The sequence below is a fragment of the Theropithecus gelada genome, chromosome 6, assembly GCF_003255815.1.
Source record: "Theropithecus gelada isolate Dixy chromosome 6, Tgel_1.0, whole genome shotgun sequence".
Classification (NCBI taxonomy): domain Eukaryota; kingdom Metazoa; phylum Chordata; class Mammalia; order Primates; family Cercopithecidae; genus Theropithecus; species Theropithecus gelada.
Window position 1 is genome coordinate 172370659 of NC_037673.1, and position 18755 is coordinate 172389413.

At 43.1% G+C, this 18755-nt stretch overlaps 1 long non-coding RNA gene and 1 pseudogene across 1 annotated transcript; both read left to right on the forward strand.

Annotated features, from left to right (window-relative positions):
• The first annotated feature begins 15401 nt into the window (after positions 1 to 15401).
• LOC112626377 lies at positions 15402 to 17082 on the forward strand. Its single transcript, XR_003119875.1, has 3 exons — positions 15402 to 15518; positions 15660 to 15829; positions 16929 to 17082. It is a non-coding gene; the product is annotated as an uncharacterized LOC112626377 (long non-coding RNA).
• Positions 17083 to 18053: 971 nt separating this feature from the next.
• On the forward strand, positions 18054 to 18521 carry LOC112626376 (annotated as a pseudogene).
• Positions 18522 to 18755: the final 234 nt, after the last annotated feature.

Genomic DNA, 18755 nt, shown 5'->3' on the forward strand with positions numbered 1-18755 from the left:
GGCACATCAGAGGCTCTGGGGTTGGCTCCACAGCCCCAGGACAGCGGAGTCTGAGTAGTTCTCTCGACTCTAACTCTCCCCTTTCCTTCTTATGGCCGCCCCATCACCGCTGCTCCTCCGGACACTCTGATGCTTGCTTCCCAGAACTGGAAGACTCCACCATTACAGGCAGCCACCAGCAGGTAATTGATCTCCTCTTACATGCTCTCTCTCTCTTTTATCCTCTTTCTGACTCATGAGCTCCTTTTGTAGCTCTGGTCCTTTTCCTCTTTCCCTCTCTTGTGATTGTTCTCCTGAAGGACCTGGTCTCATCCCACAGTCAAGGTCCTCGGGTCTTCAGTGTCAATACAGTCCCTCCCCAGCCCTCCTGCCTGCTGCCTTGGCATTGCCCTGTTTACCTCGGGTCTTCAGTGTTGATAAAAATCCCTCCCCAGCCCTCCTGCCCGCTGCCTTGGCATTGCCCTGTTTACCTCAGGTCTCCAGTGTCAATAAAACCCCTGCCCAGCCCTCCTGTCCACTACCTTGGCATTGCCCTGTTTACTGGCCCCCAAGCTGCAGCTTTGAATCTTGCTGAATAACCCTTCAGGGTCCAGGGAGGGGGCTGGGCTGGGGTCGGATGAGCTGGACCCCACCGTGCTGGATGGACTCCCAGTGACATCTGGGTCTGCTCTGGGCACCCCCTTCCCAGATAGGACTTTTCCTGCACTGGCGTCTCTGGACATACGCAACCGTTCTCTTTCTCACAGGTGTCAGCAAGTCCTTCCTCTGCATCTGCAGAAGCAGCAACAGAAAAAACAGAAGTGGAAGAGGAAGAGTGAGTGTGCGGCGGGCAGAATGATGAGGGAAGCAGACACGTACCCGTGTTCTTCATGGCTACGCTCACTTTCCTGTTGTCCCATCAGGAAAACCAGGAAGAAAACCAGGAAGCCCAAGAAGAAAACCAGGAATCCCAGCAAGAATAGCCGGTGGAATATCCTGAACTGCTGGGACATTTTTAATATATTTTAGAGACCTCTGAAGGTAAGTGAAGAGATGCCCTGAGAACATCCTCCAGGAAACAGACACCCACTCCATAGCAGCGGCTGAGCCTGCTGGGCTGAGCCCTCCACAGGCTGCTTAGTGAGGGAGACACTGAGGTGCTGGTCGGGCCACCGTGTGCAGGATACCAGGGGCTGTGCACTGTGTTATTTGCTGCAGTGACACTTCAGCTCACCAGCATCTCATTTGAGGGGACCTAGCTCTGTTCCCCCTAGCCCCTTGAGGCTAACAGGGAGCATCACTAGTTCATCCTGAGGAGACACTAGGGTTGACCATGAATCGCCCCCAGTTCAGGCCTCCTGGGAAAGGTGTGAGAGGGATGGAGCATCCCCAGGCTCCTTGTCACACGAGCAAGCAGCCCACCCGGTCCAGTATTGCCCAGTATTGAGGCCAGCGGGCACTCAGTAGGTCCTGGCATCAAGCAGGGGACATGGCAGGATCCAAGAAGCACTGAAATGTGCCCAGTCCCAGGGGTTCTTCAGCTTCTGTGGAGCCCTGGGGGTCAGGGGTGGCCTCATGGCCCCATTTTTCAAGATGAGGTTGAAGACTTCTATATGTAGAGAGCACTGGCTTGGGCGTCAGTCATTCTGTATCTGTTCCAAATGCCAACAAAACAAACCCCTGAACACATTTCAGGGCCATGCTCACTTGGGAGGAGTTGAGGGCATGATTCAGGGAACCTCTGTTTTTTAAATATATTTTCCAATCTTGAAATATGGTACACATATGAATGTGTGTGTGTGTGTACATATACACTGTTTTTCACTCTTTCAAAAATGTATGTCTTCTGTAACCCTTTTATGCTAGAATACATGAATGTGAGAAATTTATGTCTTACCAAAGCATGATTTTAAAAATTACAATGCAAAGAGAAGTCCAGTGGGGATGTTAGAAAGACCAGGTCTCATTAGGCAATACCAATGACGTGCTCCAGGAAGCTATGCATGTTCAATGTGCAGCTCTTCTGTCTGGATGGCACAGAGGATCTGGGTGGCAAGGCAGGGTCACCACCCCACCCTGTGTCATGAGACCTCCTGTTCCTCTTAGGGCCCAGGGGCATGGGACTCTGCCTGTTGATCCTGGAATCCTCGATTTCCCCTGTTTCTGTGTCTTTTACTCTCCGGGGAACCAGCCCGCTGAAGGTGCCTGTGTGAGCACCCAGGTTCAGTTCTTCCTCCATGACACTTACAGACACTCTCTGTGGACAGATAACCCCTCAGCGGACAGCAGCACACAGGCCTCAGTGCCTTGGCATCTGAGTAGACCTGATTGTGGGGAGCTCAGGGGCCCAAGGTCACCTTCCAGGGCCCGAGGACCTCTCTGAGACCTGCACGACCCCAGGGAGCCCCTCCTCCCTCCACCTCTGTGCCTCCCCAGTGACTCTTGCACCTCTGTCTGTGTTGCAGATTCCTCGAACACCAGGAAGGGCCCTGATGTGGGGATGGCAGCCTGGCTCAGACTTCATATGGATCGTGATCATTTTGGGAACTGTGCTACTCCAGAAACTTTTATAATCTTTGCTCAATTTGTTTTTAAACATTTTCCTGGCTGGGCATGGTGGCTCATCCCTGTAATCCCAGCACTTTGGGAGGCCGAGGCGGGTGAATCACCTGAGGTCAGGAGTTAGAGGCCAGCCTGGCCAACAAGGTGAAACCCCGTCTACTGAAAATATAAAAATTAACTAGGCGTGGTGACATACTTTTGTAGTCCCAGAGGCCACTTGGGACTTGGGAGGCTGAGGCAGGAGAATCGCTTGAACCCGGGAAGCAGAAGTTGCAGTGAGCTGAGATCATGCCACTGCACTCCAGCCTGGCAACAGAGTGAGACTCCATCTAAAAAAAAAAAGAAAAAATTCTGACTTTAACCTCTGTTTTTCAGAGGGCACAAATTGTTATTGTGTTGTTTCTCTTTCACATTTTTTTCCTGAAGTTATTTTCCAATTGTTTTCATTCTTTCCGAAGTTTTGTTCACTCAGTTTTGAGTTTTTGTAATTTTGATAGACTTCTTTTGTGCTTTCATTTTCTCAATGATTTTTACGTCATTTTTAAAACACTTCCGTAGTACGGTAAGTCACATCAAGATGGACTGTTTTTATGTTTTGTAGTGATTGATATTCTGGATGTATTTTACATATGTAAGTGTTAATGGCCTGGTGCAGTGGCTACAGCCTGTGATCTCAGCAGTTTGGAAGACCAAGGCAGGAGGATTGCTTAATCCCAGGAGTTTAAGACCAGCCTGGGCAACATAGTGAGACCTCATCCCTAAAAAAAAAAAAAAAAAAAATTTGATTAGCTGGGCATGGTGGCATCCGTCTGTAGTCCCAGCTACTTGGGAAGCTGAGGCAGGAGGATTGCTTGAGCCCAGGAGGTTGAGGCTGCAGTAAGCCATGACTGCACCACTGCACTCCAGCCTGGGTGACAGAGCGAGACCCTGTCTTTAAAAAAAAAAAAAAAAAGTTTATTAATATTAGTATCAGTTAGAAATCTAGTTGTTCATTGCAGAACTAAACCAGTTTATAGCAGAAATGAGCACTGGGAGGGAAATGTTAGGTTTTCACTCCAGGCCTTGAATCCTTAACCAGCAGCTGTGTGTCCTTCAGGGTTCTGTGGTTCCTGGTCCCAGAGAAATCACTTGCTCCAGTGTAACGAGCGAAGAGTTCTTTAGGTGATGGCTGCTGGGCCCAGCTTTGCTGTTGTCTTTGCTGTCTCATAAGCCTCGTGTTGCTCAAGTTCAGTTGTGTATTAGCGCACTAACTGTACTATGAGCTTCTCTAAGCATGTGCAAGCGATTTGAGAGGAGCCTAATATCTGCAAGGAATTTGAGAGGAGCCTTTTAAGGATGTTTTATTGGGTGGGTCAGGTAAGGGAGATAACATGGGGGCAAGAAGGAAAGTTATTAATTCATGTGAAACTACCAGTCCTTCATCACCTAACTTGTGATTTACAGACACTGAGCACATTGCAGGTTGAGAAGGTGCTTGGTCCTTTTTGTAGCCTTATGCTGTGCTCTTAAAAGGCGTGAGTGTGCTGCTTTTTCTCACCATGTTGTTTCTTGTAGATTGTTGTCCTTGATGCTGGAAAACATTTTGAAGACAAGACTCTAAACAGTGACCTATGCCACCCTAGTTTATTGGAAAATGAGAAACTTACATTACTGACAAGCTTGGAAGTTTCTTCTGTCCTGCAGTTGCCTGTGTTTCCCTGGTCTTTACCTTGCCACTCTGCTTTTTTCTCCTTTTTTGTGGCAGTAGTTATGATGCCAACTTTTAGGGTTTCTTTGTCCTCCTCTTTTCTTCCTACCTGGCAGCATTCAAATGGCCACTTCTATTAAGTGATGGAATTCAAGAATTTATTTATTTATTAATCCTGATATGGTTTCACTCATCCCTCAGTTTAACATTTAGGGTACAAAGTAGTCACCTAGAGGTGCCACTCAATATACAGCACTGTGTTTAGAAATTGAGGGAGCCATGAAATATTTAGCCTCTGGTCTCTGAGACCTCAGCCAGGTACAAAGAAGAGATGCAGAACCGCATTTCAGGTTGTGTTATGTACACCCAGCAGCACCAAAATGTGCCTGGGAATCACAGGGGTCAGAAATTTACCTCTGAGGCAGGTATGGCTGAAGCTTTATGAAAAGAAATGGGGCCTGTGCCAGGCCTAGATGTGGGCGAAGGAGGACGTGTCAGGAAGCAGAAACAGTAGCAGCAAAGGTGCTGTTGTGAGGCATGTGGGCTGTGTTTGGGGAACAGCAGGGGCTTTCTATGTCAGGTTTACAGCGTCTGTGGGAGGCTGCATTGGTAAATAAGCCCAGAGAAGTAGGCTGGAGCTACCTAAATTACAAATATGCATGGCTTCGAAGGCCAGCTGAGTGGTATAAATAGAAACTATAAATCGTATCACATTTATTGAGGACAGCTTTTACTGCCAAAAGAGTTTTTAAATTTTTTTGGATTGTGTAATTGGTGGATAAAGAATTATTGACCTAAATGTATCCGATCTTAGAGTGTTTTAGTATGCCAGATTATGGGAGGTGAAATGGCTAAGTCAAAGGTGATGAGTGTTTTTGAGACTTTTAATGTTAATTGCAAAATTAACCTATAAAAAGGCAGTGCCAGCTTCGACCATGACTGAGAGCTCTAGTCTTGTCCTTGCTGAGCTGGGTGTTACAACATTGAAACCTTCTGCTGTGTCCTCCCTCCCCCTCTGTCTCTTTCTCTCTCTCTCCTCCCTTCTTCCCTTTCTTCCTTTTACTTCTCTTAGGATAGGCTCATCTGTACTTTTTTGATAGAGGTAACCATTTGCCACACCATTTTCTGAAGGGTCTGCTCTCTTCCCATTCATTTGTGATGGCACAGTTATCCTACCCTAAGTTTTGATAACGTGTCAGAATCTTTCTGTCCTGTCCTCTCAAAGGGGTTAAATTTTTTTATAATGACTTATAATTGACTGAAGTTATAATAGTTTTCTCATGTCAAATATAAAAACAGGCCAGTTGAGGTGGCTCAGGCGTGTAATCCCAACACTTTGGTACGCCAGAGTGGGTGGAATGCTTGAGTCCAGGAGTTCGAGACCAGTCTGGACAACATGGGGCAACCCCATTTCTACAAAAAAAAAAAAAAATTATCCAGGCCAGGTGGTGCACACGTGTATACAGTCCCAGTTACTCGGGAGGCTGAGGTGGGAGGATGACTTGAGCCTGGGAGGTGAAGATTGCAGTGAGCTGAGATCACACCACTGCATTCAGTCTGGGCAACAGAACGAGACTCTATCTCAAAAAAAAAAAAAATTGTGTACTTTATTGACTCATTTATGTCTGATGGGTATTTTTTATTACAAATTGTTTAGTCACTACTTTAAAGCCTGCGTTATTTTTTTCTTAGTTTTATTGACTCATTTATGTCTTAGTCTTTTTTATTACAAATTATTTATTGTTTAGTCACTACCTTACAGCATGTTTTATTTTTTATTAATTTTATTGACTTATTTATGTCTTAGTCCTTTTTATTACAAATTATTGTTTAGTCACTACTTTAGAGTCTGTTTTATTTTTTCTTAATTTTATTAAAGGACGATATTGATGATGAAATATCTTACGAAGATCATTTAGAGGTTTATTTTGAATAACTGACAATTCCAGGAATGATGGAATAAAACATATGAAGTAGAAGGACTGGAACCTCCAGAAAAAATACTTCAAGTTACCGACAAGTGATCTTAGTCAGGTATGTTACAGTCTTAATGGCTTTTCAGAAATTTGACAGAAAATTACTATTGATTTCATTGGATGTTTACATGAATTTTAAGCCTTTGGTTTTCTTTTTAACTTGATTTTTTACAGGTATAAATTGATAAGAAATGCCTGCACTTTCCCTCCTTCCTATCTTTCCCTCCTTCCTATCTTTCCCTTGCCTACAGAAAATTAAAAGGCAAAACAATGGACATTTACATATTCTTCATTTAGATTAACCAGTGGCTAGCATTTGCCACCTTTGCATTTTCTTTCTCTTTCCATAAGTACGTTCTTCTCTGAATCATTTGAAAGTAAGTTGCGGAGAGCATGATGTTTTACCCCAACACTTCAGCATTTATCTCTTGTGAATAATGACATATTTCTACATAATTGCAATTGTACCATCTAACTATAATACAGTAATTTGATGTACAGCCCATATTCAGATTCACCAAATTGTCTCCAAAACATTCTTTATTTTTGTTTTAGATCCACAGTTTAATCAAAGATTAACCTTGCCTTTGGTTGTCATGTCTCTCTATTCTTTTACTTTGGAGTAGTTCTTTCAATACATGAAACATTTTGAAAAATCTAGGCTCTTTGTTTTGTACAGTGACCCATAATCTAGATATATCTGATTGCTTTTTTCTTCTCCTGACTAGAATAGATTGAGCATTTTGGCAAGAATACAGATTAAACAGTGTTCTCATGAGTGGATCCAGATTAAACAGTGAAAAATCCCTAATCCAGATTAGGCAGTGTTGGGTACTTATTGCCTCACACCAGGAGATTTTGCGTCTGTCCCACGATTGGTGATTCTATGTTTAATAATTTTGGTTGAGGTGGTGTCCACTGAACGTCTCTTTGTGAAGGTAGCTTTTCCCTTTTGTTCTTAGTCATCTGTGGGATGAGACATCAAAGCACTGTGAACATCTTATTCCCCGGCAACCTTCATGAGCTGGTTTCAGCGTCATTGCTGAAGCCTCTTGGAAACATTGGTTACACCCGTGGTTCCAATGGTGATTTTTCTCATTCCTTTTATATTGATTACCTGCCTCCTTCAATGAAGTAGATGTTATCTCTTCCCCATGTTTTACCCTTCAAAATGTTTAATTTTAATTTAAATGGTTAATACAGCTAAGTTATTCTTTCAACAGGCAAATGAAAACAGTAGCCTAAAGTGTTGGTTTCAACCAGAAAATAACAGCTATGATTTCTCATGGCTCACACTCTTCTGAAACGACTCAGGAAGAGGCTGAGGAAGGCCATGTTGTTTATCTACCTGGGACTAGTGAGTATAGAAATAGGATTCCTTTGTTCTTAAATTCTACTTTTGACTTTACTTTTAAAATATAATTTCTTTCATATGATTTGGCTCATACCTGTAATCTTAGCATTTTGGGATGCCAAAGAGGGAGAATCACTTGACCCCAGGAGTTTGAGACCAGCCTAGGCATCATAGGGAGACTCTGTACACACGCGCACACACACACACACACACACACACGCACAAACCCGGAATGATGGTATGCGACTGTGGTCCCAGCTACCTGAGAGGCTGAGGTTGGAGGATCATTTGGGTCCAGGAGATGGAGGTTGCAGTGAACTGTGATTGCGCCACTGCACTCCAGCCTGGGTGATAGAGCAAGACCCTATCTCACAAAAGAAAAAGAAGAAGAGACCATCTATTAGTCTTCTTGATTTTTGTCAAAATATGATATGTGATAGTTGATAAGCTTTATGCATATGTCAATCTGTGGCCATTTAATTTTGGGTTAAGGACTTGTTCTATTATAGTACAGTAATTTTACTAATTAATGACTATTTGTCATTAAAAACAATATATTTAGTCTTAATGCAGTTGAGTACTCACACATTTCTGGGGAAACTCGGTCAGGACATTTCAACTGAGAATTGTCAAACAGGCATGCTGCTCGGTGGTGCAGCTCTTATGCAGACGACTCCCTTCATGTAATTTAGTAGGAAAATGACAGAAATACTTGTAAACTGTAAAGTAAAGCAGAATTCTGGTTATTGAATCACAGCACCTACTGAAAGAAGTTCTCAAGTTCTGATTGAGTTCTAAAAGTTTTTTGAAGATTGGAATTCTTCATATGTAAGTAAAACCAATTTCTGTTGACCCATTTCTAGTCCATCTTCTAAAGAAGTATTTAATCTGGGCCATGCGTGGTGGCTCATGCCTGTAATCCCAGCACTTTGGGAGGCCAAGGTGGGTGGATCACAAGGTCAAGAGATCAAGACTATCCTGGCCAACATGGTGAAACCCCATCTCTACTAAAATACAAAAATTAGCTGGGCATGGTGGTGCGTGCCTGTAGTCCCAGCTACTTGGGAGGCTGAGGCAGGAGAATCACTTGAACCCGGGAGGCAGAGGTTACAGTGAGCCGAGATTGCGCCACTGCACTCCAGCCTGGCAACAGAGCAAGACACTGTCTCAAAAAAAAAAAAGAAAAAAAAAGAAGTATTTAATCTGAGCTGGGCATGATGGCTCACTCCTGTAATCTCAGCAATTTTAGAGGCCAAGGCATGAGGGTTACTTGAAACCAGGAGTTTGACACCAGCCTAGACAACAATAGCAAGACCCCATCTCTACAAAAAAAAAAATTTAAAAATTAGCTGCGCAGGAGGCTGAGTTGGGAGGACCACTTGAGCTTAGGAGTTGGAGGTTGCAGAAAGCTATGATCATGCCACTGCACTCCAGGCTGGATGACAGTGAGACCCTGTCTCTGAAACACAAATAAAACTAACAAAAAAAGTGTTTGTAGGAGGCTCCCGGCAATCTTAGCCTGAAGCCATGAAGGAAGGCGTAGTGTGAAGGCAAGTGCAGGGTGGCCTCTGGCAGCTGAGGATCAGGACAGGATGTGGAATGAACATCTGCATCAAAGCTCTATTGCTTGGATTGGGGAAAAAATTCCTATATGTAGGTCAGCCTTAAAGTATACCATTTCATAAAATATTATCTTTCCCATATTTTGAGGCCATGCAATTTGTGCTACCTGAAGGAACAGTATTGTGTCCTTGATTTGATGAAATCAGTAGCTTTCTTACCGTATTGAGTGACATCTACAGAACTCAGAAACAGAGGCTACATATTAAGCAAATTTATATCTTTCTTGTTATAGTATTATTGTGCATAAGAAATAGAGATGGCCGGGTGCATTAGCTCAAACCTGTAATCTCAGCACTTTGGGAGGCTGAGGTAGATGGATCACAAGGTCAGGAGTTCAAGACCAGCCTGGCCAACATGGTAAAACCCTGTCTCTACTAAAAAAAAATAAAAAATTAGCAGGACCTGGTGGCATCCACCTGTAATCCCAGCTACTTGGAAGCTGAGACAGGAGAATTGCTTGAACCCGGGAAGCAGAGATTGCGGTCAGCCAAAATCGCACCACTGGACTCCAGCCTGGGGGACAGAGCAAGACTCTGTCAGAAAGAAAGAAAAAGAGAGAGGGAAGGAGAGGGAGGGGAGGGGACAGGAGGGGAGGGGAGGGGGAAGGGAAGGGAGAGAGAAGAGAAGAGAAGAGAAGAGAAGAGAAGAGAAGAGAAGAGAAGAGAAGAGAAGAGAAGAGAGAGAAGAGAAGGGAGAGAGAAGGGAAGAGCAATGAGAGTGAAACATCATCTGAAGGAACAAAGGAAGGAAGGAAGGAAGGAGAGAGAGAGAAAGAAAAAGAAGGAAAGGAAGAAAGAGAAAGAAAAGAGAAAGAAAGAGAAAGAAAGAAAGAAAAGAAAGAAAAGAAAGGAAGGAAAGAAGAAAGAAAGGGAAAGAAAAAAGAAGAAGGAGGGAGGGAGGGAGACAGCGAAGGGAGGGGAGGGGAGGAGAAGGGAGAGAAGAAAGAGCAATGAGAGCGAAACTTCATCTAAAGGAACAGAGGAAGGAAGGGAGGAAGGAAGGAGAGAGAAAAGAGAAAGAAAGAAAATGAAAGAAAGAAACAAAAGAAAGAAGGAAAGAAAGAGGAAGGAAGGAAGGAAGGAAAAAGGAAAGAAAGAAAAGAGAAAGAAAGAAAAAGTGAGGGTTTGTCCCCCAACTGATGTCAGCTGGGGGGAGTTTCAGGTGCATGGTGCTATCAGGTGTTCAAAGTGCTCCTTACCTAAAAACGAAAAATCACAAAAATGAAATTATCAAGAGATTTTAGGCATCAGCTTTATATTTGTGTAAATTATTTGTAGAGTTGGATTTTAAGAGTTTTGCCTGCTTCGGAATTCTCCCATTGTGTTTTATTTTTCTTTTATGTGTATCTTATTACCTATTGTTACATAAGTATTCTTCACCTATTAGAATCTGTCATTGTCCTCTGCTCCATTTCTTCAGCAGTCAGGACTATCCATGGTTTCCCCACCATCCAGCATTTTCTCCTAATACTGTTACAGTTTTATTAACTATGACGTGAGTTTTGCATGTGGGTTACTTTTTTCTCACTTAGACCCACTTTTCCAGTATTTACTAAAAGAATTCTTACTTTTTTGCTTTATTCTGCACATCTCTGTTTTGCACATATTAAATATATTTGTAACTTTAAATTGTAAAATATATGTAACATAAACTTTACCATCTAATAATTTTTAAGTGTACAGTTCAGTAATGTTAAGTACATTTATCAGGGTTGTTCAATGTTTTGGCTTCTTTGGACCACATTGGAAGAATTGTCGTGGACCACACATAAAATACGCTAACACCAATAATAGCTAATGAGCGAAAGAAAGAAAGAGAGAGAGAGAGAGAGAGAAAAGAAAGAAAGAAAGCTGTATGCATAAATCTCATAATGAGTTTTTGTTTGTTTATTTGTTTTGACATGAACTTTGGTGGACACCTTTCAACCCTAACAGTCAGATCTAAGATTCTTAGTTGAAAGGATTTCCCCACTCAGTACTTTGAATTAATCAACCCTACTGCCTTCTGGCCTCCAAGGTTTCCGGTAAGGAATCTACTGATAATCTGACTGAGGATCCTTTGTATGTGAGAAGTAGCTTCTCCCTTGTTTCATTCAAGGTTCTTTGTATTTTGATACTTTGATTATAATGTGTCTTGAGTGATATACTTTGAATTTATCCTATTTTGAGTTTGTTGAGCTTCTTGGTTTCTGTGAAAGTAAGTTTTTGTAGAGACAGGGACTCATGGCCAGGCGCAGTGGCTCACACCTGTAATCCCAGCACTTTGGGAGACCAGCCAACGCCGGTGGATCACCTGAGGTCAGGAGGTCAAGACCAGCCTAACCAACACGGAGAAACCCTGTCTCTACTAAAAATACAAAATTAGCTGGGCATGGCAGTGTATGCCTGTAATCCCAGCTACTCGGGAGGCTGAGGCAACAGAATCGCTTGAACCCAGGAGGCGGAGGTTGCAGTGAACTGAGATTGCACCATTGCAACAAGAGCAAAACTTTGTCTCAAAAAAAAAAAAAAAAAAAAGGGTGTCACTCAGTCACCCAGGCTGAAAGGGCTCAAGCAATCCTTTCATATGATCCTCCTGAGTAGCTGAGATTGCACATGCACACCACCATACCAGCTTTTCATTTTAATTATGATTTTTTCATAAAGACAGGGTCTCACTATGTTTCCCAGGCTGACCTTGAGTTCCTGGCTTGTAACAACCCTTCCACATTGGCCTCCCAAAGCACTGAGGTTACAGGTGGGAGCCACCATGCCAAGCCTTGGATATTTACAATGTTTTAAATCAAATTTGGGAAGTTTCTTAGATTTTCATCATTTCTTCAGATGTTCTTTTATTCCCTCTGTCTGTTCTGTGATTCTTACAAACTGTTGTTGGTCCACTTGATGCTGTCCCACAGGTCCCTGAAGCTCAGTTGATATTTCTGCAACCATTTTCTTTCTGTTTCTGACACAGGATTATTTCAATTGTTTTGTCTTCAGATTTGCTAATTCTTTCCTCTGCTTGGTCAAATCTGTTTTTAATCCCTTCTAATAATTTTTTTTTTTTTTTTTTTGAGACGGAGTCTCTCTCTGTCACCCAGGCTAGAGTACAGTAGTGCGATCTCAGCTCACTGCAACCTCCACCCCCCGGGTCCACGCGATTCTGCTGGGACTACAGGCGCGTGCCACCACACCCGGCTAATTTTTGTATTTTTAGTAGAGACGGGGTTTTATCATGTTGCCCAGGCTGGTGTCAATCTCCAGACCTCTTGATCTGCCCGCCTCAGCCTCCCAAAGTGCTGGGATTACAGGCGTGAGCCACTGCGCCCAGCCCCTTCTAGTAAAATGTTTTTATTTCAGGTATTTTAATTTTTAGTTGCAGAATTTCTTTTTGATTCCTTTTTATAATTATCTCTTTATTGAGGTTCTTATTTTGCTCACAGATCATTTTCCTGTAGTGCCCATGTCTGTCTTTAGCTCTTTGGGCATCTTTAAGAGTTACGGTTAAGTTTTTGTCTAATAAGTATGCCTGATATCTGAGTATCCTCAGTTGTATTTTATATTCACTTACTTAGTTCCTTTTAAGGGGCCATACTTTCCAGTTTCTTTGTGTGCCTTGTGATTTGTTTTTGTTATAAACTGGATATTTTAAACGTAAAAATGTGGTAGCTCAGGAAGTTATATTCCCTTTTTACTACAAGATTTACTGTTACTTTTTTTTTTTTTTTTTTTTTGTGACGGAGTCTTGCTCCGTCCCCCAAGCTGGAGTGCAGCGGCGCAATCTCGGCAAGAATTCAACATTTATTCTGTGGAGCCAAAGGAATTGTTGATAAATTCTGTGGTGGAAATTAGGGTTATTGGAGGGAGAGTTTATTAAAACTGTTTCGCTCAGAGTCTGACTTTGATATAATAGATGTAAGAAGTCACCGTTCATTTTTTTTTTTTTTTGAACTTAGCTTTGAAAGTGAAATGTTATCTTGTTCAGTGTAGTGAATTTTTTAAAAATAAAAATAAATACTTAGGAGAGGTGGATCTTTCTGGATTGTGCAGGACTTTTGAGAGTATGACAGAAGTTGAAGAGCAATGAACTAATATATTAAACTAACGAATAAGACACTGAAACATGGAAAAATGATCTGTTATTCAGAATTTTTATTTTGGCATAAGTTACAAAGTTTTATTTGCATTCACATTACTGGATCAAGGAAGACATTCTTAAGTGAAGACTAATAAAAAGCTGAGTGTATTTCCTGAGTTGACATTGTAGGTGTGTTTGTGACGGTTTGTAAGAAAGACAAGTGGAGTCTCCTCTGCATTAGCAGCTGCTTGAACACGAGCCTTCCTGAAACTTTCATGCAAGTCGGGAGGGCCATCCCTAATCTTCATACAGATTTTCAAGGATGTGTCTATTTTGTAAAATAAAGTGCTGTTATACTGTAAGTTTTAGGAGGCAGGAGTTTTTGTTTTTTGCTTACTAATATGTCACTGATGGTCAAACAGTTTGTAGTGCAAAGTAGGTATTTAATTATTGAAGAAATAAAGTATCATTTCTAATGACACTTGCTTTAATTTGGATTTATTAGGAAGGGCAACTTATTTGACTGTTAGTTCTGATGATTAAAAGGTAGCGAGCAGTAAGGAAATAAAAGGTTCTATGTGGGCCGGGCATGGTGGCTCACGCCTGTAATCCCAGCACTTTGGGAGGCTGAGGCAGGTGGATCACAAGGTCAGGAGATCGAGACCATCCTGGCTAACACAGTGAAGGCCCGTCTCTACTAAAAATACAAAAAAAAAGGCCGGGCGCGGTGGCTCAAGCCTGTAATCCCAGCACTTTGGGAGGCCGAGACGGGCGGATCACAAGGTCAGGAGATCGAGACCATCCTGGCTAACACGGTGAAACCCCGTCTCTACTAAAAACACAAAAAATTAGCCGGGCGAGGTGGCGGCGCCTGTAGTCCCAGCTACTCGGGAGGCTGAGGCAGGAGAATGGCGGGAACCCGGGAGGCGGAGCTTGCAGTGAGCTGAGATCCGGCCACTGCACTCCAGCCTGGGCGACAGAGCGAGACTCCGTCTCAAAAAAAAAAATAAAAAAATAAAAAAAAATAAAAAAAAAAAAAATTAGCTGGGAGTGGTGGCAGGCACCTGTAGTCCCAGCTACATGGGAGTCTGGGGCAGGAGAATGGCATGAACCCGGGAGGCAGACCTTGCAGTGAGCCGAGATGGCACCACTGCACTCCAGCCTGGGCAACACAGCAAGACTCCATCTCAAAAAGAAAAAAAAAGGTTCTATGTGGACTTTGAAGGTCGTCTCTATCAATTTGAGGTTGAATGGGAGGAACAGTTTTGTTGACATCCTTTAGCTGTGTTACGAGTACAATTTTGTTTTTTACTCAGGCAAAGGAAAATGTGTGTGTGTGTTAAATACAGTCGGCCCCCTTTATCTGTGGGTCCTGCATCCTCGCTTTCTACCAACCTCAGATCAAAAATACTCCAGAAAAAAAAGGATGGTTGCATCTGTACTGAATATGCACAAACTTTTTTTCTTGTCATTATTCTTTATGCAATAAAGTGTAACAACTATTTATTTAGCATTTCCATTGTATTAGATATTGTGAGTAATCTAGAGATAATTTGAAGGATATTGGAGGGTGTGTCCGGGCTGTAGGCAAGTACTATGGCATTTTATGTCAGGGACACCTATGGATTTTTGTATCCAGCCATGGATCCTGTACAGTTTAACATTTCCACACGCTGAGGGTGTGATGGGTCTGGGTTGGGTTGGGTCCCCATGTTTGAGGAAGTATGCCCATCATGATTGTACACCCTTGTTGTAAACTTTGGATATGTCTATTTTGATATTTAAAACATTTTCAGATTAAGTCTGAAAAATGCCAAGATACTAATAATATTTTAAGGGGGAACTGATAGAACTCATTATTAGAACTTTCTAATAGTAGAAAGGAAGTCTATTTATTTTATGAAATTGTCAGTTCATCTTAAGATCTAATAGTCTTTTCCAATTAGCAGCGACTTAATTCAGACTACCTCAGAAGAAGAATTTAACATTTATTTTTGTAGAAAAACAGCAATTTTAAAATAGCCTGGGAAAACTTAGGTAAGTTTTCCTTAATCCTGACTCTTAATTTGTGGCTACAAGTGGCAATGATGTGAACATAAGTTGTGCTATTTATTAATATATTGCTTTTCATAAATCAGTCCCTTCTTTGTAATTAGATAAAAAGAGAAAAGAGAGACATTCTTGATTTTGGTGACTAGAGTTGTAGATGCTGGAAAGCTTTGTCACTAAAATTGATGAACCAGATGCACGTCACCAGCCAATCACGCTGACTCTTAATGCCGTAAGTATGAGCATACAGTATAAAACTGTTGATAGAATACATCGGTCTTATGAAATGAAATGTTTTGGTTAAGGATTTTTTAAACAAATTTCACATTACACTACTGACTTTACTAAATCTGAGTCTTGTATTTCTGAACAGGGCACCATGGCCTGGCACCGTCACGTTTTCCAAGGGACCTGCCGGAGCTCCTGCGGAAGCTGCTCCTTGGGCCGATGGAGGCTCTTAGCTGGTAGGCCCTTCTTTAGTCACCACAGGATGCCTGCCATTCATGAACAGAAAGGAGAGGACAGGCTTTGAATAAAACACAGGTAAGTTTCCCAACCGCTTTTCTTTCATTAATATTTCAGTATTGGCCAGGCAAAGTGTCTCACGTCTGTAATCTCAGCATTTTGGGAGGCTGAGGTGGGCAGATCATGAGGTCAGGAGATAGAGACCATCCTGGCCAACATGGAGAAACCCTGTCTCTACTGAAAAATACAAAATTAGCTGGGTGTGGTGGCGCGTGCCTGTAATCCCAGCTACTCGGGAGGCTGAGGCAGGAGAAACACTTGAACCCAGGAAGCAGAGGTTGTGGTGAGCCGAGATCGCACCATTGCACTCCAGCCTGGGCAACAAGAGCGAAACTCCTTCTCAAAACAAAAACAAAAACAAAAACAAAAAACAGCTCCTCTGAGTTGCACATGGCTTGTCCACTGCCTGGTTACATACAGACTGTGTGCAGAGTCTGCTCTTAGGACCTCACGGAAGAAGCGTCTGGCCCGCATCAGTGTGGATGCTAGCGCTTGGATTGCTTGCCCACCGCTCCCCTGGGCTGGCTTTTTCTGGGAAGCTTTCCTCCACTCTACAGGTTACTCATAAATAGCAGTCCCATAACTCCATGGCTTCCCACACCCCTTGTGCAGATGGCAATGTGATGTCCCTCTCCTTATCTATATTCTTCTCTGGAGCACAAGCTCTAAGGATGGGAATAACATCATCTCCTCAGCACCTAGCTCAGTCAGTCTTTCAGACAAAGAAAACATGTAAGATGGCCGGGCGCAGTGGCTCACGCCTGTAATCCCAAAACTTTGGGAGGCTGAGGCAGGCCGATCACGAGGTGAGGAGATCGAGACCATCCTGGCTAACACAGTGAAACCCCATCTCTACTAAAAATACAAAAAAAAAAAAAACTTAGCCAGGCGTGGTGGTGGGTGCCTGAAGTCCCAGCTACTCGGGAGGCTGAGGCAGGAGAATGGAGTGAACCTGGGAGGTGGAGCTTGCAGTGAGTGGAGATTGCGCCACTGCACACCAGCCTGGGTAACAGAGCGAGACTCCATCTCAAAAAAAAAAAAAAAAGAAAACATCTAAGAAATAGTTGCCAAAATAATTGAATACAGGATCTTCAACTCAGATTGTTTTCTTTGTTAGGACCTGGAAAATACTTGTGAGGCCATTGGACTTCAGATTTCAGTGTCAGGTGGTGGTGAAAGTTGAAGTCGTTTCTTCAAGAAGTAAACCTCTGCCACCTGGACTGTGCTCAGACATTTCATTGATTTTGTTAAATAGACATTTTCTGGCTTTGCGAGGTGTCCCTCTTGGTGGAACACAGTAAGTGTCAAAGATGGACACATAGTCCACGATTTGTAGTGTGTGGGAGCAGACCACAGATGAATGTTTGGAGAACAATTTTGTCATAGCAGACACTGTTGAGGCTTCACGTGTACAGAACTGGAGAAGCCTTTCAGCTTGGCACATGTCCAGACTCAGCCTCTGTTTAACATATATTCCAATCCTGATTCTCTCTTCACTGGCTACAAAGACCACCTGAGACGTGTACGACACAGGGGCTGCTGGGGGAGGGGCAGTATTATCACCCCAAACTCACAGCCACTCCGTATTTTCAAAAGCCAGCTTAGAGCTGCATAGAGAACACGCAGTCCCTCCATTCTTCTCAGTGATGTACGTTTCTCAATCAGCAACCACGTGGTTTTAGCAAACCCCACAGAAGTGGTTTTGATGTACCAGCCTTGAGTGTCACATCTCCCAGCCATACCAAACGGATCACCTAACTGGGCGGGGTGGGGGGGACCCTCAGAAATGAGATTTAGTACTCGCTGTAAAATTGCTTTTTTTTTTCTTCTGAGATGGAGTCTCACTCTGTTGCCTGGGCTGGAGTGCAATGGCGTGATCACTGCTCACTGCAACCTCCGCCTCCTGGGCTCAAGCAGTTCTCCTGCCTCAGCCTCCCAAGTAGCTATAATTACAGGCGCGTGCCACCACTCCCAGCTAATTTTCATATGTTTAGTAGAGACAGGGTTTCACCATGTTGGCCAGGCTGCTTTCAAACTCCTGACCTCAGGTGATCTGCCTGCCGTGGCCTCCTACAGTTCTGGGATTACAGGCGTGAGCCGCCACGCCCGGCTGAGCATCTTTTTATTTGCTGATTTGTCCCATGTGCATGTTTTTTGTTCAGATGTCTATTCAGATCTTTTACTCACTTGTAAATTTTTTTAATTGTTAAGAATGTTCTGAGAATTGGCCGTTGGCGGTATCATGGCGACCCGGAACCCCCCTCCCCAAGAATAGGAAAGTGATGATGACTCCTATGAAGTGTTGGATTTAACTGAGTATGCAAGAAGACACCAGTGGTGGAATCGAGTGTTTGGCCACAGTTCGGGACCTATGGTAGAAAAATACTCAGTAGCTACCCAGATTGTAATGGGTGGCGTTCCTGGCTGGTGTGCAGGATTTCTGTTCCAGAAAGTTGGAAAACTTGCAGCAACTGCAGTAGGTGGTGGCTTTCTTCTCCGTCAGATTGCTAGTCATAGTGGCTATGTGCAGACTGACTGGAAGAGAGTTGAAAAAGATGTAAATAAAGCAAAAAGACAGATTAAGAAACGAGCGAACAAAGCAGCACCTGAAATCAACAATTTAATTGAAGAAGCAACAGAATTTATCAAGCAGCACATTGTGATATCCGGTGGATTTGTGGGAGGCTTTTTGCTCAGACTTGCATCTTAAGGACATGAATATTCTCCCATAGTGGATTCAACTACGAGAAGAGAAGTGGCAGCAATAAGGCAGTCTCTCAACAGTCATGCTGCCAGAGTCTCTAGGGCAAGGAGAAACAACTAGCTGGACAGTACTCAATTCACAACTTAGCATTTTGCCATCTGAAGCTTGGCAAACTAGTATCTGCTGTAAAATAACCTGTATGGTATGTGAACCATAGTATTCCTGAGCAAAACATGGCTT